Raw genomic sequence first — 26058 nt, 5'->3', positions numbered from 1 at the left:
CGCATTGCTTGGGTACACTTTGCACGGACACACAGATCGGACTCCGAAAAGGGGAAGCACCATTTATTTACTCGTTTCTTGACGCCGCACTCGTGCAACATGAACCTGGTGTACATTAAGGGTGCCTGCTGTACTCGGATTCTAAGAGCATTCCTGCACAAGTGCACAGATCTCGGCAACGGCGCCTCCCGCTGGCGTGCCGGGAGACGGGAACTGTACCGCCGCTGCCCGCCTGCCCTAGACGTCGCTGGGTCTAGCTGGTTTCACATCGAAGCGGCAGCGGACGGCTCTTCGCTAACGCTGTAATAAACGTTGGACTTTCGCGCCGCTTTACTGGAAAGCATATCGCATAAAAGATACATTCTTTATTTGCGAGGTGCCTTCAGCAGTGGAGCTAGCAGACGCCAAGCGAGTCGAACCGGAGAGCAGTAGCAAAGTGGATGTGGAAAAACAAAAAGCTCGCTTGTATCGCTGTAATCACTCTACCAGCCCCTGAGTATTGGTCAAACAATCCTGCCAATTTATTCGTTATTTATGGATTCCTTTGTACGGAGTTGTTATGCACGCGAATAAACAGCGATCCGCGAGTGATTGCCGATAGCGGAGGCTATCGGAGCCGATCGCGGTGGCCACGGCTTTGCATGGCCAGATCGCCTTGACAGCGCCAGATGCCGCCACATGCTTGAACGGCGCCACTCGAGTTCGCCGCGTCGGGACCAACCAGCGCTGAGCAGGCGCGAGTATGGGCAGCATGGGAGCCACGGGTCACGATGGCTGACGTTGTGTTATCAGGCTGTTTTTTTTTTTTTTTTTTTTTGTACTGCTAATTTTTTTTTTTTTTTCAGACGCGAGCGTGGAGCTCACAGCGCCGGCAAACCGGGCTGAGAGAGCAGCATCTCCACAGTAATCTGTACCTTTGTTCAGCATGTCTAACCAGCTGACATTTCTTGCAGACCAACCGCCAAGCTTCCGTGGCTGCTGTTGGTTCCTGCTTTTTCACTTGAGTCGCTCGCTAGCGGGTCGAAATCCAAGTGCTCGGCAATGTCAATAACAACTGCGCCTTCGGGCGAAGCAACGTCAGCGAACTAATTATGCTACGCTGAAACACTGCTCGACGACCTTGCACGTGTGATCGCAAGCAGACGAAAACGCTACCCGTATATGTCATTTATATTGTGTGTCGCCAGTAGGAGGCGCTCGTGTGGTGCGCACCCTTATACCGAACGTGGAAAATGCAGATCAGGAAGGAAGATTTCTTTGATAACTCAAGAGGCAGTGCCCTACTTTTTGAAGCTAGATCAGGGTGCCTTAGAACACGAAGCTAAGTTTAACAATGGAGATGACGCATGTGCTGTATGTGGAAACTCCAGTGAAACAATTGACCATATTATACTCGAATGCAATGGTATCCATCCGGAAGTTGATGCAGGCGCAATCACTGTTCCTGAAGCTCTGGGGTTTAGAGATAACAGTGGCCAGGTGAATAAACCGGCGGTGAAAACTAGCAAAAAACGGCTGGAAGATTGGTGGCTTAAAAGCAGAGAAGTGACATAATGTTAGTAATGTAGGAGCAAAATTTAATAAATAGAATGATGGTTTAGTTAACCATTCTTCTGAATCAATAATTAAGACATATGGAGAAAAATGAGCATGATAGCCACTGCTACCACCCCGTTTCAAAGGGGACGCTCCTATATTCCATCCATCCATCCATCCCTAAATGGTGACGCTGCAGGAGTGGTGGAAAGTTTAGCTAAGGGAGTTGACGAGATCAGGGAGATAGCACAGCAGACGCAGATAGTTGTATGTACAGTACCAGGGGTGCTAGGATTGAACGGAAAGATGGAAAAGGACGTGGTGACAGTTAATCAGGACATAAGAAAGTTAAGCCTGGAGAAGCGTTTCGAAGTGGTTGAGGTAAATAGGGAGGTACATAAAGCAGGTTTTGGTAGGGCTTTTCATCGAGATGGCATTCATTTTAACAGAAGGGTGGGAGCAGAGATCGGCTGGCGCCTGGCCGGCAGGGATGTAGCTTTTTTAGGGGGTCCGCGAGGACTCCGTGCACAGAGGTAGTTAGAAGTGAAGCAGAAGAAAGTGTAATAATGGAGGCTGAGCCCCCAAAAATGGCCAAGAGTAGGTCGAGAAAGAAGAGTACAAAAAAGAAATTTAACACTAGGATCAGCTACATAAACATGCAAGGAGGTAGAAAAAGAGCGAAATGGCTAGAGATAGAACAGCAGTTGAAGGATGACAAAATAGGTGTGTACGCTCTTTGCGAGGCTCATCTCAGGGATCTAGAAGATCCGCCGTTTATAGAAGGCTACGTCTGGGAAGGGTGCAACAGAACGAGAACGGAAAAAAAGGGTGGAGGGGTAGGTATGTTGATACTCCAGGGAACAAATTGGCAAAGAATTAAATCATCTTGTAAAGAACATATCTGGGTTTCAGGAACAATTGCCGGCGTAAGGACATGGCTAGGGGTAGTTTATTTAGGAACAGGACATCAATGCAGGTAAGAGAATAGGGATCTTGTTGAATGTCTCAGTGACGATATAAGCCAGTTTGGAAACGGGGCCAATATTATTCTACTGGGGGACATGAACGGCCACATCGACAATCTGGATGGATACACGGATTGTAACGGCAAGGTTATGCTAGATTTCTGTGAACGACACGATCTAGTTATAGCATATAGAGAAACAAAATGTGAAGGCCAAATCACATGGGAATTCCGCAACAGGCAGACGACCATTGACTATTGTGTAATGTCACAGGAAATTTATAGCAAGGTCACAAAGATGGAAATAGACGAAGAAGGGGAGTGTAGTCTGGGAAGTGATCATAAACGTATTAGTCTGCAGATGGGGCCCTTGATGAAAAGAGAAATGGAACTTAGATAAAACGTAAACGCAAAATTAAACGACGATCAAATAGCGCAGATAGCAGCAGACATAGAGGAAGCAATAGAGAAAAGCCCCATGGAAGACTGGGATTATGAACAGGTAGAACTACTCATAGGGAGGAAAATTCAGGAGGTTAAAGTAGCAAACCGCTGGAATGGAAAGAGGAAGCCACGGAGCTGGTGGAAAAAGGAAATCAGGGAAGCTATTGAACAATGACGGGCTGCTTCAAGGGAACACCGAATGGCAAAGAAAGCACAGGTATCTCAGGAGGAAATCGACCAAAAATGGGAATCATATCGACAAAAGAAAGTTCAAGTGCAGGCGCTCGTCTAAAGTAAAATGAGACAGTCCACCGATCGCTGGATGGCTGATATACACGATGCCTCTAGAGACGGAGCAAGAAAATTCTGGACCCATATAAGCTGGCTAGAGAAGAAGAATCAAAGAAAGCAGGATCGGATTCAAGATAACAAGGGAAATTGTTTAAAGGGGGATAACGCAGTGAACTACATTACATCAGTTATAGCCGAGTCATTTAAGAACGACGATAGGGTAATCTCCGCAAATCAGGAAGCAACACAAGGTAGCAGAATACAAAGCAGCTTAGAACTGACCAATCTAAACTGGAAAAAGGCAAAAAAAAGTTTTCCTAAAAACACATCTACAGGAATAGATGGAATTCCGATCAAGCTGATTAATGAACTCGGTCCAAAAAGTAAGGAAACTTTGTTATAAGCTCTGGAAACAGTCATAACAAATAAGCGAATTCCGGACAGCTGGCGGCAGAGTAAAATGAATTTTATTTATAAAGGGAAAGGAGACAGGATGCACATAAAATCCTACAGGCCGATTACCATAACATCTGTTATGTACAGGTTAGCCATGCAGGCGGCGAAATTAAAGGTGCAAGCATGGGTTGAAAGTAACAAGATACTCGGAGAACTTCAGAACGGCTTTAGAAATGGTAGGCGCTTAGATGATAGCCTATTCCTGCTTACCCAATGCATCGAAATATCTAGAGTGGAAAATAGACCTTTGTATTTGGCTTTCCTGGACATAAACGGGGCGTACGACAACGTAAGTAGGGAACTCCTGTGGAACATATTAAAAGAAGGTATCGGTTATGAGATAATAGAGTTCCTACAGGAAATTTACCGGGATAACAAAGTAGAAATTACGTGGCAAGGGATAAGAAGTACGGAGGATGTCAAAGTATGCAAAGGATTAAGACAAGGCTGTCCTCTATCACCGGTGCTGTTCATGCTTTATATGATAAACCTGGAACGGAGGATACAAGACAGTAACCTAGGTTTTAACCTGTCATATAGATTAGGTGGAAAGGCGGTAGAGCAGCGCCTCCCCGGTTTGATGTATGCAGATGATATTGTGCTGCTAGCTGAGAGTCTGGAAGAATTGCAAACTCTAGTTAAGTATTACGGAGACAAAGGGGACGCTCTAGGCTTCAGTTTCAGCGCAGTTAAGTCGGGTCTGATGATTTTCAACGGCTCAACTGATCAGGGTCTTAAAATACAAGGCCTTGAAATACCTAGAGTAGCAGAATATAAATATCTGGGGGTACATCGGAAAGCATGGGCAATCACTTAAGGCCAAAGGGTGAAGGAATGCCGGGATAATGAAGCATAAGGCATTGTGGGGATACAATAGGTATCAGGTTTTGAGGGGTATTTGGAAAGGAATTATGGTGCCCGGACTTACTTTCGGAAATGAGGTTTTGTGCCTAAAATCAGAGGTACAGTCGACATTAGAAACAAATCAGAGATCCGTTGGACGATTAGCACTAGGTGCCCACGGCAAAACTACAAATGAGGCGGTACAGGGAGATATGGGCTGGGCATCTTTCGAAGTGCGGGAAGCTCAGAGTAAAATATTATATGAGAAACGCCTGATGAAATTGGACAGTAACAGATGGGCAGCTAAAGTGTTTAAATACCTGTACCTGAAAAACGTTGACTCACAATGGAGGAAAAGAACTAGGAAACTAACTAGTAAGTATGCTAGTAACAAGGACGGAGAAATAAAGAGCATTAAGCAACAGGTGAAAAACACAGACGGTAAACATTGGATAAATTCGATGGAAAAGAAACAGAGTGTGGAATTATACCGAAAGTAGAAAATGCAGATCAGGAAGGAAGATTTCTTTGATAACTCAGGAGGCAGTACCCTACTTTTTGAAGCTAGATCAGGGTGCCTTAGAACAGGCAGCTACAAAAAGAAATTTAACAATGGAGATGACGCATGTGCTGTATGAGGAAACTCCAGTGAAACAGTTGACCATATTATATACGAATGTAATGGTATCCATCCGGAAGTTGGTGCAGGCGCAATCACTGTTCCTGAAGCTCTGTGGTTTAGAGATAACAGTGGCCGGGTGAATAAACCGGCGGTGGAAACTAGCAAAAAACGACTGGAAGATTGGTGGCTTAAAAGCAGAGAAGTGACATAATGTTAGTAATGTAGGAACAAAATTTAATAAATAGAATTATGGTTTAGTTAACCATTCTAAATCAATAATGAAGATATAGGGAGAAAAATGAGCATGGTAGCTACTGCTACCACCCCGTTTCAATGGGGACGCTCCTGCATTCCATCCATCCATCCATCCATCCATCCATCCATCCATCCATCCATCCATCCATCCATCCATCCATCCATCCATCCATCCATCCATCCATCCATCCATCCATCCATCCATTCATCCATTCATCCATTCACCCACCCACCCACCCGCCCACCCACCCACCCATCCATCCGTCCGTCCGTCCGTCCGTCCGTCCGTCCGTCCGTCCATCCATCCATCCATCCATCCATCCATCCATCCATCCATCCATCCATCCATCCATCCATCCATCCATCCATCCATCCATCCATCCATCCATCCATCGATCCATCCATCCATCCATCCATCCATCCGTCCGTCCGTCCATCCATCCATCCATCCATCCATCCGTCCGTCCGTCCGTCCGTCCGTCCCTCCATCCATCCATCCATCCATCCATCCATCCATCCATCCATCCATCCATCCATCCATCCATCCATCCATCCATCCATCCATCCATCCATCCATCCATCCATCCATCCATCCATCCATCCATCCATCGATCCATCCATCCATCCATCCATCCATCCATCCATCCATCCATCCATCCATCCATCCATCCATCCATCCATCCATCAATCCATCCATCCATCCATCCATCCATCCATCCATCCATCCATCCATCCATCTCTAAAGCTATCTTTGCCGCCATCGCGCGTTCGTGCTCGGAGAGCTCTAAACCGAAAGTGGTCGTTAGTAATGCCCTAATAATTAATTAATTGAGGCGTGTTGGAGCTTTTTGGGACGCAGTCCTTCTGTTTTGGACCATAGTGGATTGTGTAAAGCAAAACTCCCGAAACAGAAAATGTACGTGTCTATACTCCTTTACGTTTCGTAGTCTATCCTTCGTGGAAGAGCTGCGCACTGAACGTTTTATTGTCATTAACTTAAAAATTTAGAATTTTCTCACTTCCCCCTTTCCCACGGTATATTTTTTTTGTGCACTGAACTGCGTACGCCCGTCTGCACAAGATTGAATTTATCCACTGAATTTTCCAACTTTTTCATACGCCTTCATTCTTTATCTCACTCAATACCATACTCGCCAGCCAAGTGTCATAGCCAGCGAGCCAATCAGAGCAATAATGGCATATTTAGAATGCAAAGACGTTAGTTCCAGTAATACGAGGCTGACTTCTAAGGGTTTCAGCGCGACCTGTCTAGAACGTCCAGCTCTGAGTAAGTGGGAAGACATTTCATGCCTTTCAGTGAACTTATTTCTGCACTCGGTGTACTCTCCGACACGAATTTTGCTTTAAGTTCCTACTTGCGCTCAAATGCTATTACAATAAGGTAACTCACTTTCGCCGGAAAGGGTGAGGTCTCCTAAATTGACAGAATGACTTTAGAACCTAATGAAGACGAGACTGACGGAAAAACAATAATGCTAAAGAAACACTGAACGAAAACACTGCAGAGCTAAGTTGCCGAAATGCCGAAGTGTTGCAGCATCTGCTGACGAGACTTAGCTGAGGATTTTATTCGTTATGCTGAGCTATCTATCGCTTTCTTTCTAGATTCTGGCGATCTCTCCCACTCTCTGCGGTGTGTGCATTTCTTTCAATGCCTTTTCCAAACCTTTACTTTGCAGAAAAAAACAAAATTCATTTTTATTTTCATTTTCCTTACAAAGGGAAGAAATGATCACAATTAGAATAATAAAGCACCACATTCCGCGGAAAGCTCAGCAGTGGCCGTCATACCCGAGCTTACGCTATCATTTGGCGACATCAACGCAAGCTTGATCTGTCAGGGATTGAAATCGATCCCCGTGGCCTGTTATTTTGTCTCAGAGGTCCTCCATTCTGGGAGGGGCTTTCTTTAAGCGTGATCAAACATCCCATCCGCCCGCTTGCCCCTCCTGTTTCTTTTTGCGCTCGCGCGCTGAAGGTGAAGGCGGGAAATGAACGAAATACGAACATGAGAGCCGGCCAGTGTTCTTGTTTTGACGTGAGATATTGAAAGTGCCTCTGCGTACAGCGGATCGAGTTCCAGCTCTGTGTTTTGCCCGAGGCATGGACACGCAGGAGATGCCGTTCTGCTGTTATTAGCTCTGCTGTGACTTTTAGAACACCGCTGCTTTTTTTTTGTTGTTTTCGTTTTGTTGTCGATGTCCTCTCGAAACATTGCACTCCTTTTCTTTTCCATTTTTCTTTCGCTGGTGAAGAATGTCCCAAATTGGAAAGAAGGGAAATATGCCATTCTTGTTGTGGTGAACTTATATTGTCACTGTGCAGAAGAGTTAAGTCCAGCACCGTTGCAGTTCCCATAGTGCGTGTGTCCTCCTCTTCTTTCAAAACATCATCCTCTTCGGGTGGCACCTAATGACAGCTCGTGGCATTATTCCTCCATTCCGGAAAAAAGAAATAATGTAGTAGTGGGACTGTAGGTGTCTGGTAAGAGAACGGGACAAATGAATGAAAATAAATGGCAGAACTCTCCTCTAAGTAAAAGCTGCTGAAAATGGAAGCACCGGCCGTCATTGCTTGAAGTAAGGCTTCATGCGGAGCGCGTGCACTACCTTAGGTTCAGGTTGATGGCGTGGACACAGTGCCATCGGTGAGAACTTCATAACTTACATCGCAGATAGGGCCCGTAAGTATGTAAGGGACAAAGTAGCGGCTTAGCAACTTCTTCTACAATCCTGGGCGACGGACAGGGGTCCACTCCTACAGTCTTAGTGATACTCGCCGTGTTGGTGGAGTTGGTTATAGCATTCATTCTCTCTTGTGGCTTGACATTCATGGGGACAAGTTGGCTGGCGTCCTCTGCCTACTGAGCAAATTGCTCAGTGGGTGATGTGAGTGCCTGGTGGTCGGGTTCACATTGGAACATGGCATCCAAAATAGTTTGAACGCCACGGCCATAGACGAGGCGAAACGGCGCAAAGCGAGTGGTTTCCTGGGCCCGAATGCAGGAAACAGTTCGCCTTCGAATTCATTCGTCAATTAGACGTAGGCATAGAGGGAGAAGATTGGAACGCTAACTGTGGGAGGATGAGGGCGCATACAACAGCCAGTCAGCTTTGATGGTAGGTTCCATCTAGGTTTCGTGTATATTTAAGGGGCCATATGGTACCTTCAGCACGTTTTAAAGCTTCAAATTAAAGTATTGGGTTGCAGTACTACACATTTAATAATTAGAGCTTATGAAATAGAAACACAATGTATTTTGGAAAAGTTTCAACGTTTCTCTCAGCGCGCATAGTAGTGTTTTTTTTTTTTCGAAAAGTTTGCCACAAGGCATAAGTTGAGAAAGGGGGAATGGGATTTAGGCGATAGAAAGTTAAAAGAAGGAGTGAAGTCCAGTTGCGCTTATGTATTCGAGAAGGTTGGCAGTGTAGCGATTGTCCATTGTCCATTTCTCATAATCACAATCGCGATTCCACCGCAGGTCCACCTTCATGGCATAGTAGTTTCCTCCGCCTTGTGTGTGTGCTTGTCCTCTTTGTGCCATGGTGCGCTTTTAGTTCTTCGACAGCCTAAAGTGCCTCCGGAAAGCATCGTCAAGCATATCGAAAGGATTGTCATGTACACGCGACCGCCGAAGCCGCCGGTCACATTCGCTGTGCGCCGCGAACAACAGAGGGGCGACGAGAAGTACCGGCATGTTTCTCGCGCTGAAGCGAATGTCACTTCCGCGGTGCAGCCCACATTAACCGAACGAGTTAGCTTTCAATTTAGTTACGTGTCTTGCGACGTCTGCAAAATCCGTGGTCCCACCTCCGTAACTTGACGTCACCGCTGGTGGTGGTGACTTAAGGCCACTGGAGTGAGGCGGCGAAAGACAAAGCGAACGCGCCTTCCCAGGCAAACTCTTTTGTGCATTCGGCCGCTGTACGGCCGTGTTATAAGCATATGTCGCGTACGTTCCAAGTCTTATGTTTTACGTCGACGTACATCGCCACCATATCCGTTATGGGTTTTTGAGGCGTTCCGTGCGGCGTTTTGACTGAGATGGTACGTGTGACTCTTCTAGGACACCTCGTGCAGGAGTTGCGCTATGGAAAGCGGGGCTTCGATCTGTTATGACGTAGGATGGGGCGCCGCTCAGTAAACCAATCTGTTGCATAAAGAACTGGGCGATTTCACACGACGTCCTTCGCAGCACAGCCTTCGGTTTCGCATAGCGCGTCAAATAGTCTTCCGCTATTGCAGTCCACTCATTATCGGCCGACAATAATGGGGAAGGGCTGAGAAGAGCCATGCCGACTTGGTCAAAGGGGGTGCACGGAGGCGCATTGGTTAAAGCAGAAGTGCAAGCTTTACTGCAGGGGATTTGCGGCGGTGGCATTCGCGGCAGCATCTCACATAGCGGCTTACGGTGGCTCAAAATTTGGGCTATAGGCTTGACGCACTCTGGTTAGAGTGGGCACAGACCGTAGGTAGCCAGAGGTGGGCTCATCGTGACAAGCAACAAGGATGTCTCGGAAGTCTGCCGGCACGACTAGACGGTAGGCTCGGTTACTGCTGCTCTTTTATATGCCATTGCGCATACAGAAACGAAAAGTTCCGGGATAACTGTCGGGGTATATTGGAAACGCGGCCCTCCAGATGGTCAATGGCCGGTTGTCGGTATTCGTCAGCTCGCTGCAGGTCAGCATCACTGATTACACCAAGGAAGCGATCGTCGTCATCTGGGTTCTCGTCCGCTAACTTGACAGCTGCGCGCGAGAGCGTATCTGCACCACCATGCTTACGGCCAGATTTGTATACAATAGTGTAGTCAAATTCCTGTAAGTGGAGTCTCCGCCGTGCTAGTACGGCCGACTAGTCCCACAGGTTGGCCAGCGAGCACAAGGAATAATGATCGGTAACCACTTTGAAATATCGCCCGTAGATTTAAAGTCGAAATTTATTTGTAGCCCACACGAGAGCAAGGCAGTCCTTATTTGAAGTTGAGTAGTTAATTTCGGCCCGTTTGAGTGTCCCATGCGCGTTGAGGCATTCGACGCCGTCTTGGTTTTTTATGAAGACAGTTCCAAGACTGATATTCTTGGCCTCAGTGTAGCTATCAGTGTTGGTGCCCCCTCATCAAACTTAGCCAGCAAAGGAGTAGTTTAAAGCAGTCCGCGAAATTTTACAAAAGCCTATTGCTGTTCCTCAGTCCAGACAAACAGTGTATCGGCGCGCGTTAAACGGATCAGGGGTTCGGCAATCTTGGAGAAGACGGCGTAAATCGTCCACAGTAGGCGCACATACCCAGGAAACATTTGAATGCTTTCCTTGTCGAGTAACGGGAAAGTCGGCTACGGCGGTCATTTCACCCGTATCAGGTTGTACACCGTCGGAGCTCACAAGGTGACCGAAAAACTTGAGCTTTTCGTGTCCGAAGTTAAAGTTTTCACGTTTGAGCGTCAAATTGGCCAAGCGTAGAGCACGTAACACTGTTCGAAGGCACTAGAGATGTTGATTGACGCTTTCAGAACAGGCAAAAACCTAATCCAGGTACACTAAACAGGTTTGCTAACCTAGGCCGAAAAGCAGCACCTTAAATCCTACGAGCCATCTGGTGTGACGAAGGCTGTTTTCTCACAGTCTTGTTGATCGACCTCAGTATGCCCAAACCCGCTTTTTAAGTCGATCGATGAAAAGTACCTTTCATGGCGCAGTCTGTTAAGTGAGTCACCTGTGTGGGGCAGCGGATAAACGTCCTTTTTAAGGGTGGCATTCAGCTTCCTGTAGACGACTCAGAAGCACTGAGTCCTATCTCTTATTTTAATCCAGAACTGTTATATGCTTGGATAACGCAATCATTGAGCATCTTTTTCACTTACGTTTGCGTAGTCTCACGTTATTTCAGTGAAATTTGGTACAGCTGTTGGCGCATCGGGCGGGCATCATTTGATGTAATTATTCTTTGTTTCGTGATAGCAGTTGGTTGTACCTTGGACGAGAACGCAAACCAGGGCCGTAGTTGAGCAATAAAGTACGTAGGTCACAACGCTGAGTTGCCGATAACTTCGGACTAATACAAGCCAATCTAGAGATGTGTCCAGAGTTAGCGAGGCTTCAGATGCGAAACATTCAGGAATATCAGCGAAGTGTTCGGCGAACGCGATGGCAGTGACGCGTAAAAAGTGTTGAGGCGCAGTGGTAAAATTTGTAACTGATTTCCGACTGATGGTTATGGATGTCGATGAGGCTTGGGACTTAACATATACGCCGTACATCAGGAAACGTGACAGATTGCTCTCGGTGACTGCTGTTTTGTCGCGTAATCTGTCACATTGGACACTGGCAAAAACACTGGCATGCGGCGAGATTAACACTATCTGCGGAAACGCGAAAGGCAGACCGGTGTTGGCTAACATCAGCGTTGTCCTCGGCATTGTCTGCAGGAAATGTCACTGTTCTCTGCCTCAGTTTGATAATGGCTCTGTTCTCGTTAAGAAAGTCAAAGCCGAGAATCAGGTCACGCGAACAGTCACGGAGAACCAGACAGCTTACAACGGACTTGTGGTCTCGAATCTGCATCATAGCGGGGCACTATCCGAGCGAGTTATAACATGGCCACCAGTTGTGCGGGACATGCGTACCAGACCATGGGGTCGTTGGTTGCTTAAGGCGTGTTGTCAGTTTGCCACCTAAAATTGAGAAATCGTCCCCAGTCTCCACCAATGCAAGAATGGTATTACCGTTCAGAAGTACAGGGATGTCTCGCCATAACCGGTCCGGGAAATTAGATGTCGTTGTTTTTGACAGTGTTATATCAGCCAATGTCCGCGTCGTTGGGGAGAACGGCGCATGTATCCCGTCGATATGCAGCGGTCCCACAGCCGTAAGTCACGCTCTTCAGTTTTACCGGCGAGGGCTTGGAGATTGGCCTTGCGTCGCTCCTGACGAGTTCGAGGCCTGAGGGGAAAGTGATTTCCGTCGGGCTCTTGACGGCGATCTTGACTACCGTTGCCTCATGGCTGACAAGCGCTACTAGTTCACATACTCTTCAATGTTACGCAAACGCTGGCAAACTGATGGCCTTGGAATGTTAGCCGGACGTCCCTGCAGTTCGAGCTCTCGACATGGGCACTGACGGCAACGATGACCAGGCTCCCTGCAGTGCATGGAAGCATAACCGCCTTCGGTCGGTGGCATGCCAGACATCCTCTTTGTCCAGCGGGCATCGCTCATTCTGCGCAAAACGCGCTGGCTGCACGGAAGGCGGTTGTACACGAGGGACCGCAACAAATGCCGCTGAAGCCGGATCAGGTCGTCCAAGCATATCAGCATAAATAGGTTGTAGAGAGCATGACGCTGGTGCGAGCCAGAAAAAATCTCGTCCACACAGAGCAGAGGTTCGGAGCTGACTGTTTTATTTCCTATGCGAAAGGAACGCGAAGGGAGAGCGCGGAAGCGGGGAACCGCAGAGAGAGAGAGAGTTGGTCTTCGGTATCTGGTGGGACCCCATGGAAACCCGTGCTCCGTACAACCTGGATGACGGCTCGAATGTCCGACTAGCGAAAATGGTGTGGAGCATAGTGATCCCCCATAGCTTCAAGTTGCCGGCCAACCGGCGCCGTAGCGTCGCCAACCCCGTTTCTGTTAGCCACGGTGCTTCTTCCGCGCGTCCCCTCACAAGGATGGACATTGTCCTTCCAGAAGGGCTGCGGTTCGTCAACCAGTAACGGGGCCTGAATATGTGCTGCACCCCGTTGCAAACAACGCTAGCAATAAAGCCCGCCGCTGAACGCAAAGCTTCTGCAGCTGCTCACGCACGACGGACAAGTGGAACAAACCATGTCGCATAACAGGTCAGTATTGTTGCTAACGGCTGGCGGAACTCCGCAACTGGAGCAGCGGACAGACCGGTCGTACATGGTGAAACACTATTGAATAACTCCCATCATCGTGACCGTCTCCTTTAAGAACTCGGCAAGTTCCCGAGGGCTTCACAAGAGGCCCACAAAAAAGCTTCTTTAATGCCCCGCATTAGGTGGTGCAGCTTTATCGCCTCCGACATGGCTAGGTCAGCTCGACGGAATAGCCACGTCATGTCCTTCACATGCATCCTCACCGTCTAGTTCGGCAGCTGGGTGCGACTGAAGAGCCAGTTCAGCTCGTTCCCGACGGTCTGTGCTCGCGTATGCTGCGAGCATTTTACTCCGGAACTCACGTCATGATGTCAGGGTGTCTTCACGGTTTTCGTACTAAGCTCGAACGCCATCTTCCGGTCTGAAGAATACGTTCCGTAGCTTCCCGATTGTCGTTCCATTGATTTAATGCAGCGACGCGTTCGTACTGAGCAAGCCAGCCTTCCACGTCCTCAAGCTAAGTACCGTGGAAGGGCTTTGGTAGTCGGGGGTTGTGGAGGGTTTAATTCGTAGCGCCTTGCATGGCTGGACCTGTAGCAAGCCAAATAAACTGCAAGGGCCTGCACTCAGAGGACAGGCCAGTGTTTCTACGACTCCCTCGGTAAACTAGAGTGTCGACAGGTAGAGTCGGGAGATCCTCAGCACGGGACTGTGGGCAATATGCCGGAAAGGTTACCCAGCGTTCTGCACCAATGCTGAAGAGGCGAGGCAATTTTCAGCACTGTTGGAGTCGTAGTTGTTGTTTACCAAATAATATATGACGCATAACCACAATGGGGGATCGGACAAGAATTAGGCAGCAGAGAGAGTTTTAGATGTATACTCCGATAGCGCATGTTTCCCCTTCTTCTATGCCTTTTGAAACACGGCAAGTACACATGGGGCATAGTTGCCGTCTTCTTTCAAAACATCATCCTCTTCGGGTACCACCTAATGACACCTGGACGTGGCAATATTATGTGAGCATAATTCATCAAATACGCTGAATTTATATTTGAAAATTGATGATTTTGGATGCACATCTAGATATTCGCGGGCATCGGAATTCTTGCAAAGGTTTTTTTTACTTTTAGTGCATGCATGCGTGCGTGCTTGTGTGTGTGTGTCTGTGTGTGTGTGTGTGTGTGTGTGTGTGTGTGTGTGTGTGTGTGTGTATGTGTGTGTGTGTGTGTGTGTGTGTGTGTGTGTGTGTGTGTGTGTGTGTGTGTGTGTGTGTGTGTGTGTGTGTGTGTGTGTGTGTGTGTGTGTGTGTGTGTGTGTGTGTGTGTGTGTGTGTGTGTGTGTGTGTGTGTGTGTGTGTGTGTGTGTGTGTGTGTGTGTGTGTGCGTGCGCGCGCGCGCGCGCGCGTGTAGCGCTTGTTCTCGTAAGGAATTTCCTGCCCGCTCTTACCAGATTTTGTAGTGACCGCTACACGAAGATAGTCAGGGCCGTGTTTCGCATGATCAGCCGGCCAGAACGCCACATGCGTCATTACCATGACAACCAGCTGCTCGACTGTTCGGCCGCTACGCTGCGCCGGTGTCCACCGCTGTGCCGACACTTGACGTCACGTCTCGACGCTGAGCATGAGCGGTTAGCATGGCAAGCAGCTTCGCCATTTCACTAGTGTTTGGAGGCTACGTTTGGCTACGGATCTTGCTAGTCAGACGCTCCATGGGTGATGAAGTTGACGATGAGCGTGTGTACGACGTGCGGCATCTTCGCGGGGAGCGAGAGGCTGTTTCGGACGACACCAAAATCGTTGCTGGGCGTGAAGAGGCCTCAGCGTAAGCATGAAGCGCTAAGCGTGCGTCGGAGACACCTGAAGAGCGGGTAGAACGTTTCGCCCAGCGGTAATGCCAAGACACGGAGCAACAAATAGGTCGAGCCGATGGCGAAGCCCTATGGGAACAAGAACGCAAGGAACGAGACGCGTAGAAGACGCACCGGATGGCTGAACACACCACTCGGCTGGCGGCCAGCCCATCGGTCGGCAACGAGAACTTTCTAATCCGTCCGGTATATCCGTCCGGTATAGCATGGGTCAGTGCGAAATTTATAAAATATAAGCGATGTCTCTTTCTCCTATTGGCTTAGTTTCGAGCATCACAAATACCAATATTTTGCACTTAATAGGCACACTTTGAAAGGAAAAAAAACGTTTTGGAAATATCTATGCTTGCGCAATCACTTAAGGAAGTTTTTAGTGGCATTACGGGAAACAGAAACCTTTTATTGGCGACGTCTGCTTTTGTGCCTTCGCTGCTTTTGCGGTCTTTGTACGCACCTCGAGATGATGATGATGAAAAAGAAACATCATAGTAACGCCACTCCGTGCACCCGAGAAAAACCGACTGTCCCACATCAAGTAGGGCACCGGCCCATGATTCTTAGCGCGCCCATGGTGGCTGAAGTGCAGCGCCTTCAGCTTTCCCTCTAGTCAGTGTAAGAAACTCTATGGCTTGTGCAGATTGACGTCGGTATTATAGGCCTGGTTGCCAGGATTTGGGGCGTTTTGTCATCTCCACGAGGTGTGCATTCGAATGTCTTCCTGCCGTGAGATGTCATGTGGGGTTGGTGTCAAGAAATGGCTTACAGTTACGCGAAAGCTTTTGCTATGCTCTGATTCCCCCTTCTTCTGATCCTTCTTTTGGAGACAACAGACTTTTTCACTGCCATCATCATCACCGAGTGTTCATTAAATATATGGCATGGTGTTTTATGGTATGACATGACATGAGATGACATGGCATGGTATAATATGGATATTGATATGGTACGGTATGGTATGCTATACGGTACGGTACGGTTGGTAGGGTAAGGTATGAGGTGTGATGGTATGGTATACTGTATATATGAGGTGTCATTGTGGAGGACTTAAGATTATTTTGGACTAACTAGGGTTCTTCATCATTCACTCATAGTGCACGGTACAATGACGCCTTGCGTATTATTTCCATCCAAGCGTGGTCGCCAAGACTGGATAGCACCGGTGACCGGCGCCAAAGGCTCATGGCCAAATGCTTCTGCAGCAAATTACGACCGAAATCGGATCCACTTCCCGAAAACGCACATCTGGCTGCGCCATCTTACAACACGCTTCAGCTCCCTAGACATGATGTGACGTTAACTGTAACCGCAAGAAACAAGTTCCAAATAAAGGTATCGCCACGCCTCATTACAGCAGCTATGAAGAGAACGAGTCAAGAACAGCCGCGAAAGGTAAATGCAGGCCAACTGAAGCCTACTAGAAGCTTAGTCCGCGAAGAGAAAAAGGGCCGTGATTGAGGCGAGAACACTCAGGCCAGCGGGTCCACATCAGCGGAGTGACATTCCCGTGGGACAGAGTCGATTCGGTTCGAGACATGAACAACTCAGCTCAAATTACATTTGCGTTCTCCGCTGCTTACGCTTTTTTTCTCTCTCTCTGTGACTTTTCATTCTTTTACCCATTTATTTTTTTTTCTCCTGCCACATGTTACCTTTCATCTGCTCTTCGTGTTCTCTCCCTGCAAAGCTTTGATCCGAGTCGGTGCCGAAGGATCGAGCTGTCGGTTTCTTCTCGCTCGTTTTATCCTCTTCATGTTTCGCGCCATCTAACCCCTTGCGTCTTCCTTCTTTCTCTACAGAGCTCTATTTTGAAGCTTTCCTGTGTCTTTTGCACGAATCGACGCCACGAGTTCTCTCCCGCATGTCGAGCTTTGCGTGGGTGCTACCTCTTTCCACTAGGTTTAGCCAGGCGCCTTTCCCGCGCTTTCCAACGTTCAACCTTCCGCTGCCACGAAGAAGAGAGGAAGAAGCAGAAAGGAAATGCTTAAAAGCGCCCTCCGCTTTCGATTCTTTATATCACAGCCGGGGATGGTCGCCGTCGTCATCGTCGTTCGTTCCACTCGGAGTATTCCCACGGGCTCTGCTGTGTTTTTATGGCGAACCGTCCTCCGCCCTTGTTTGTGAAGGAGTCGTGATTCGTTATTCTCTGTTTCAAGAGTTTTGCGTCTCCCTTTCCTTTCGCTACTCGCGGCCTGGTTTGAGGAAGGAACGTGAAATCGTTGCCGCCTGGCGTTAAATACACCTTTTGTGTCCTCGCTATCTTCCTCTGTCGTTCTTTTGTACGTCAAACGTGTGCGCTACTGTTTCTCTCGTGCGCTTTCCAATTCCTAATGCACAGCTAAGGAGGCGGAAGAAAAGGGGAGCGGAATGGTGGGCCGTGTCGCGTCTATTGCTTTCTTCTTTTCTTTTTTTTTTTGCGCAGCGCTTCGTCTTGTCGCTGCCTTCGAATCTCTCTTCTCCCCCGCCTTTCCATCCCCTCTCTTCCCCAAGCACCCATTTTGCCCTGTGTTTTCGGAAAAGACGTGCCCGCGAGCCGCCGTCTTCTTTCGCCCCCGGCACGAGGCGACGGCGTTCCACCACGGCGCGGGGGAAACGCGAGACGAGCATTGTTCGCACATTTTCTTCCCTTTTCGCCCCAGAGAAATAGCCGTTGAGGAGCATCGCCAATTCGCGGCGGCTCGGTTGCCCGCGGGAATGGAGGCCGTGCTGACACGAAAGGGCGCGGGGATGCACTGAAAGAGGACGCAATGCGTTGTTGTTTGCTTCCCAATTCTAATTCGCAGTTTGCCTTCGCGCGCCGCTTCTCGTCTCCCTCCCTTTGCTCGCCGAGTCCTGGGTTTCCTCCCTTCCGGTACCTTCCCTTTTTCGCTGGGTTTTTAAAGCATCCGTGGCTTTCCCCTAGTTGGTCGTAAAGCTCGGCTCCTCTAGTCACGTACTCGCTCAGAGCGCGAAATTCGCGTCACTGTGTTTCTTCGTTCGAAAGTAGTTTTTTTTTTCTTTGTCGCAGACAAAGCAGCGTGTTTTTTTTTTTTTTTTAATGTACAGTGTCACTCCTCTTTTGAGCCGCCGTGTTTTTTTTTTATGACATTTATTTTATTATAGGTTGGTTCTGTCTGGTTTCGTCAGCTTAGGTACGCGATTTTCCAACAGCCGTTATTTCATGAATAAAAGGTTTGGAAAGGTTTTTTTAAGCAGCGCTTTTTGACTCTCATTTAAGTTCGTCCGCTTTGTTCTATTTTCTTTATCTAAGTTGGCTTTGACCTCCCTTTTAGTCTTTATTTGGTCGCAATTGTTAGCTGGAGAATTCCGCATTTTGGATTGAATGGAATGTCAGGCGTGTCAGTGTTGTATACACTTAGTCTTCTGTGAGGAATTCCTGCGCAAACGTTTGTTGCATGATCAAGTATCGCCTTGTTTGCTTTCATTAGGTGATGACGTAATGTTTTTAGACCGTTTACGTTGATGTGAATCAAAAATTCATTTTATGACTGAAAAACAATATGTTGTTAAAGTACACAATGCTTGTTGCTAGAAAATAAAGCTGAATTAGGACATAAAGTAGGCTAATATGTTCTTTAGATTTAATGTTAGATAGACGGAGTACATAAAGGTGCTTATATTTATGTGACGGACCTCGTGCGTTTCCGAGGTCTTTATTATTGCCTCTTAAATTAAAACATTTCGTTTGTAACCATGTGGCCTACTCTTACTTTTTAATGTTAAGACACTCATATATATGAAGTATAGTACAGATTATGCTACGCTTCATGTCTAAATATACTTCAGGACAATATCCAGAGTATTTTCATTAAATGTTTTTCTTTGCCAGATGAGGTAAACATACCACGCCTTCGTTTCTGTGCCACGAAAGATTGAACTTTTATTGCTGGCGGCGACAAACGAGTTTTGGTATGTGTTCTGTAATGGGAGAATCAACACACTTTTTGAAAATAATTTTCAAATGTCCATTTGTACTGTCATTCATTCCGTTCTATTTGTGAAAAAAAAATATATATATATATATATATATATATATATATATATATATATATATATATATATATATATATATATATATTCCCCGCAGAGCAGAGCCAGATACGGAGCGAAATATTGGACAACTGGCAGATTTCTAGTATGTTCAGCCCATATTTATAAAGCAGTTACATTTTGTCATATGTGGAACCCCAGCATACGGCTGCAAACCAAACTGGCACGCTCGGGCTGAGGTATGACTCTGGCATCACTATATAACTGAAATACGCTGCGCTTTGATGTTTCTCTTAAACATATTTTGCTTTTTACCTCAGTCTGTCCACTTGACGTACTGACCTTGAAACGCAGCATTTATTTAGAAATTACTAATCTAGGCATTTTTAAGCTTCAAGCTTTGAGTCAGTGCTGATACCGCGGCGCATTTGGCTACTTATTGACATAGTATGACTGATGCCATCCTAGTGCGCATTGCGGTGATTGATTTGTCTGCAATAACCCAATTCAGACAACGCTGAGCAGTTCGAAGTCGTCCTATTCCTCCTTTGCCCATTTTACATTTGCTTGGCTCTTTTACTTCGTAGGATCGAGAGTGTCGATTTCCCTCTGTTTTCTTCGTTTCAGCGCTCCCCAATAGCTGATAGTTGAGAAAAATGTGAAAACAGTTAGGTTTTTGCTAATAATGCCCACTTTTTATCACGTCGCCTGAATGAAGGAATGCAGTGAAACACCGCACTTTTGGCTTGAATTAGGAGTGCCATTAGTGCATTCTAACTTGCTGATCGAACTAAAAGTTTTTAGCCTATTCGCAATGCTTTCTCATTAAACGGTATTTCTTGAGTCATGAGTGCAGTGAACACGGGCTGGTACACGAGACAGTTGTCCTGAGGAAGTCTGATATTTAGGTTTAAAACAAACGTTGGTCATCAAGTGCCGTTTGATTGTTGGCTTGTAATTCAATTACCCTGCACAGCAGTTTTGGCCGGAATCCGGTTATGACAGTTAATAGAAAAAAAAGATGATTATGGATATGGATACTAGTACCATATTACGAATGGCTTACTAAACGAATTATCTTTGGTGACGCTTTTAATATGGTTGCCTAAACGACGGTTTTATGCTTCTCTGAGAGAAGTACAAATGACATTTATTGTACATCTTGTTTTATTTATTTTTATACTGGAAATGTATATATATATATATATGTATATATATATATATACATTTCCAGTATAAAAATAAATAAAACAAGAGGTACAATAAATATATATATATATATATATATATATATATATATATATATATATATAATGAGACTCAAAAAGTGCAGCTGGGCAAGCAGCTTTTTGCTAATTCAGCGGCAAGGCGGCACTGTCACGAGAAGGTGCAGGGGCAAGAGCGGATGATGAACAATATGGCACTGCAGGCGTCAATAAAGGATAACGAATAAACAAAAAGAAAAAAGGGGTGAGCAATAACCGAAACGTATGTCCGTTTAGCTATCGTGCATGACTTTCAGTTGGATGAGTAGAGAATTTCAGATTTTTGATTTCTTGAGAAGGTGTACTGTAGTCATGGTGAAATGCGCACCAAACACGACACAAAAGTACAGTAGACATTCACCAACTAGCCCGCCAACAGCCCTTGAGAAGGTATTCTCAACTTCCTTTCCCCGGAAAGAGCCTCCCCGCAATAGTCTCAAACCGGCACGGCCTTCGTTATAAATTATTGATTTCGCCTATATTTACCAGTGTAACATAAAAAAAAACACCATTCTATTTTAATAATATCATATCTTAACAAACGTGTGCGTACGTGATGCATCTTTTCTATACCTTTTGTCATTTTTAAGATTCTCTCGTCTCCGTGCAACATATCATTTTCATGACCAGTGTTCAAAATTTATATCATGACATCTTTATAAATATTATTTCTGCTGTCATTTTGTTTTAGTTATAGCATATGTGTTTTTTTGCGCTGAGCTCTACATGTTACGAAACTCAATATTGGGTCTTCTTTGCATTTTAGTGCAAACTTCATTGTTGCTATATTGTGTAACCAGGTGACGCAAGTCAGACCTGCTTCCGTATTTCATTACTCTTATAACATGCGGTTACATTTCATACATCGGTCAGAACAGTCTCGGTACCTGCTAAATCTTGCTATGTGGCGTTGACCATGCACAAGTGAAAATCATGCCATGTTCGTTGAATCATCAGACCAGAAACATTTCTTTCAGAACAATTAGGCTAATAACGTAACTAAATCTAGAACCATTTTCGTAACTCGAATGCATGTACATTATATATTGAATGAGATGATAGTAGTGAAACTCATTTCACCGACACGATGTGATTTTGTTTACTTTCAGGAATGAAGCAGCCCACAAATACAGCAAAGGTATGTATCTTCGCTACCTGTTTTCCAAAAACAAAGCTTAAAGCTCAGCAAAACATCTTATAATTACATCTTGGCAAACAAAAGCGCTTACATATCAGTGAAGAGCAGGTTGCTTCACTTTGACCTTTTCTTCTTTGCTTTGCATAATTCGCTTACGCCTTTAGGTTGTCTTATCTGTACCGTGCGTGTGGGACGTAAAGGCAGATAATGACGCAAAGATGTCAACTACGCTGCATATCCCATAGATATGTTTCGGAACTCAAAGTGATTTCATAAGATTCAATGGTGCACAGCTAGTAAGCTAAACAAAGCAATGAGGTATATTAGTCATTCTTATCCCATCACGATTACAAACATCCATGATTAGAGAAGCTACACAGCTCACCATCAATTAAAGCACATTAGAAACAGAGCACTATAGCTTTTATGCTGTGTTCTACGGAAAGCTAAGATTATCGCTCACAAGTATTGCTGAATGAGATCGGCTCAATGGTTTCAAGGCTGAGTAGAGCAACTGTCTACGCTCTTCAAGTGTCTATTGTATGGGTGGCTGGAGCCTCATCATGCTGCAAACAATGCAGCTTTTTCTCCTGCCACCTTTTTTGCTCGTGCAAAATACACTTGCTTGCTTGCATGATTAATTGGTTGATTGATTGATTGATTGATTGATTGATTGATTGATTGATTGATTGATTGATTGATAACGACCAGCGTCGACGATGAGGAAACGCACATGCGAGCTAGAAAACAACCGACTTGTACCCCATTCCCGCCTTAACGTTCTCACTAAGTTCATAAAATTTTCCGTGTTTTATTTTTCATAATTATGACTATCATCAGCAGGCAAACTAAGTTAGCAGGACCTAATGCGATAAAGAAGAAAACGGAAATAAGACGGTGACAGCGACGTATGCCGTGTGGGCTTGTAAGGCTGACGGGCATCACACAGTTGCAGAGCGTGCTGCATAACCAAAAGAAAAAAAGTAATTCCAAACGGGGGATTTAATTACTGCTGCGACAATTGTTTCCCACTGACAAACTTTTCAGAGGCAGATGAAAAACGACAAGGCCGCACAACATGCTACGGCAGGGCCGCCCTGTTGACACTTTCACAGTCGCCATCGTTTTTTTTTTTCTTTTTGTGCAACACCTTTCTGCTTTGTTTGTCCTGTCTGCTCTTTCGCGCATGCTTCCAGTTTCTAACTTTGCTTTTATTCATGGGCAGGGATATCGCCCTAGGAAGCGCCATTGTTTCTGATACAAAGCAGCGACTAACCATGCAAAGATGGAAGACGTAAGACACACAATCAGAAAAAGAAGCGAGGTAGAAGCACAGAGCGGAGAAGGGGGGAGGTACGAGAAGGAGGGCAGTAATTCAGTGTTGGAAATCTGCGTAATACGTCGTCATTCACTGCCACCTCATTGGGTCAGGGTATTTGAAAGAAGAGTGAACCGACTGCTAGACAACGGCAGAAAGAGCTGCGATTCAGAAACAAGACGCCAGTCGGAAGTTTTATTTACGTCGCATTTTGGGAAAACAAGCCTTGGCACGCTGTGGCAGTTCGCAATATAAGTAGAAGCTCGTTAATTCGAACTTCACGGGACCGGGAAAAAAGTTCGAATTATCCGATGTTCGAATTATCGAATGGCTTCGAAAAAACTGACCAAAACCGTTTGTACTACGGTAGATGTACCGTATTTAGTCGCGTAACGAACTCGCTCGCATAATGAACCCCCCCAGACCCGATTTGTGCCTACGAATCTGAAAAAAAAATAATAATAATAAAGGCGTCAGTCGTTGGCGCGTCCCTCTGTTTCGCGCCTTCACGGTCCACAACACATTTCTTGGCAGTGCGCCAAGATGCTGCGCAGCGATAACGGCGTGTTTATCTTTTGAATTTAGCTCCGGCAGGGGGGAGGAAAGCGAACTTGGCAAAGTGCCAGCGCTTATCCGGTTGTGCAAGCCTCCTTTTCAGTACGTTCGCTTTATCATGCTATGAGCGACTTGGGCGGGCGGCGCCGTCTACTGCCACTCCAATCATCGGAGCGAACGGTGCTAAAAGCCGGCGTCATGATCGCGGCTGACTCGCGTGCTTCCGTTGACGACTGATGGGTGGAAGGTTGGATGGCTATCGCAAAAAAAAAAAAAAAAAAAAAACGTTTAATTCGTAGTGTTCGTCCGAGATCACAGCCTTTTATGGGCATTGGCTGGGACCGCGCCGACAGTACTTATCCCTATTTTCAAATTAACAGGGTTGGAATTAACGAGTATTTAGTTGCGAACTACTGAAGTTGCGCAGAAGAGAGAGCAGGCAGCCGCCGCCGCGCGACCATGCACTGACCTTGCCGCGGCCGCGTCCCCTCCCTTCAACGCCGCCGGTCGCCACGCCGGTATGGCGCCATTTAGGTTTTACCCACTCTTCCATGGTTTTACCTGGTTCCTTATTCTGTCCCCGTTTTGGACGTGCGCAGCCTCTAATTATGCCTACCGATCGCGGAGGTGTTTCTTTGCCTTTTTCTTTTTTTTGCCGCGTGATGTGCGCCAAGCCGCGCAGACGCGGCGGCGCGTAGTTCGAATTATCCGTAGCGAAACCGACTCGCGTTCGAATTAACGGGCTTTTTTATACACTGATCTCTATGGAGCTTGGCCGGACCAAGTAGTGTAGTTCGAATTATCCGAAAATTCGAATTATCGAGGTTCCAATTAACGAGCTTTCACGTACTACATTTTAGGTGTGCTGAGCGTATATAGTATCTCAGAAAGTAAGCAAGCCATTACCAGGCGTTGCAATACAATCATTAGATTTCTCCAGGGTAGTTTTCACGTATGCTCTTATACCCATTTAATCTCGCATCAGTCAATGCCACAGCCCAGTGTATTAGTAGCAAAGCACTGATTTGAACTCAAGAGCCGAGGAGCGATCTTGGATCTTTTGTGCCTTACTCTTGATTGGCTTGCCAGATCGCGACGTCACAGTGCATATGTCATGCCATGGGTAATTCAGATAGAACTTTTTCTCGGCATCATCCGTTCAACCAAGTTAAACCCGAAATATTATTTGAGGCTTTGGTTGTTACTGGTAATGCTTAAAAAAAAGGAATATTCTTATTTTTATGTACACACGTGTCACCTAGGCAGTTACTCCTTCAGGTATTGCTACTTTTTCCTGCTTTTTACAGCATGGATTTCGAAGATACATACATACATACATACATACATACATACATACATACATACATACATACATACATACATACATACATACATACATACATACATACATACATACATACATACATACATACATACATACATACATACATACATACATACATACATACATACATACATACATACATACATACATACATACATACATACATACATACATACATACATAGATACATACATACATACATACATACATACATACATACATACATACATACATACACACGTACATACATACATACGTACATACGCACGTACATACATACATACATACATACATACATACATACATACATACATACATACATACATACATACATACATACATACATACATACATACATACATACATACATACATACATACATACATACATATATATCGACAGTTCGGCAGATTGCGAATGAAGAGAAAACATAATGCTTTACGATAGCGGGACGGTAAACTTTATTTTTGTGCAGATTGTGCTGAAAAAAGAATCATTCATGCATCCAAATGTTGTCATGTCATTCGTGACGCAAAAAAATTTCATAAAAGCTGTCTGCGCTTCCAACTAGACGTTTTTACTAACACAGTCATCTTTGATTGACGAATAAAATTTAAATAGTTTAATTCTTGCTGCTGAATGTTTATGCGTGTTTTCTTTTTCTTTTTTTTTTGCTCAGATAAAAACGTATTTGTGCGGAGGTAACTGTCAAAATTATACATGTGTTCGTTTTGGCGCTTATATAGGGCGTCCTATAAACTTAAAGACAAGTGTTTTGGGGATATCATTGTAATATACATAATGCCCATACTTTGGGTCCGAACAAAAACAAATGCTTTAGGCTAACGATTCCAGAGAAAAGAGAAAAGCGCATGCAATGAAGAACGTTGCCGTCTTTACTTGTGTGGCGCCGAAGCGGGGGCTTTTTGGTAGAGCATCCGCCGCGCATTCGGGAGGTACCTGGTTCGATCTCTGGTGTCGCTGGTTGGCCAGCGGTTTTTCAATGGCTACAAGATTTCCCCCAGCCTTGTGCCGGGCCCTTCTGAGGTGAAATGATTGGGATAAGGGTCATCAACCAAAAAAAGGGCCATATAAGGGCTTCTGCCTCACTAGGCAGACGTTGTTCGATGGCGGAAGACATCACTGACCCATCGGCAAAACTTTTATGCGAAGCATATTAACGTAGGTTTCGGGCCTTCGCGCGACGCCCGGCGGTGGCCACCATTGACCCTGAAGTGGGGTCACGTGACATGACGTCACGTGATGACGTCACACCGGCTGCAGATGGGGCCTCATATCGCGCCGTCG

The 26058-nt window shown here is 45.9% G+C and overlaps 1 protein-coding gene across 1 annotated transcript in view; it reads left to right on the top strand.

Annotated features, from left to right (window-relative positions):
- LOC146184953 (protein turtle homolog B-like) overlaps positions 1-26058 on the top strand; it is a 645660-nt gene that overhangs the window by 146275 nt on the left and 473327 nt on the right. Inside the window, exon 2 of the mRNA XM_084605918.1 lies at positions 21504-21532. The gene's annotated coding sequence lies outside the window, so the exon portion shown is untranslated. The remainder of the gene's footprint in view (positions 1-21503; positions 21533-26058) is intronic.

This window comes from Amblyomma maculatum, chromosome 6, assembly GCF_055883805.1.
Source record: "Amblyomma maculatum isolate TAMU_Amacu chromosome 6, ASM5588380v1, whole genome shotgun sequence".
NCBI classification, from domain to species: domain Eukaryota; kingdom Metazoa; phylum Arthropoda; class Arachnida; order Ixodida; family Ixodidae; genus Amblyomma; species Amblyomma maculatum.
The sequence above is the reverse complement of the archived record's forward strand: the minus strand, read 5'-3'. Positions and strand labels throughout refer to the sequence as shown.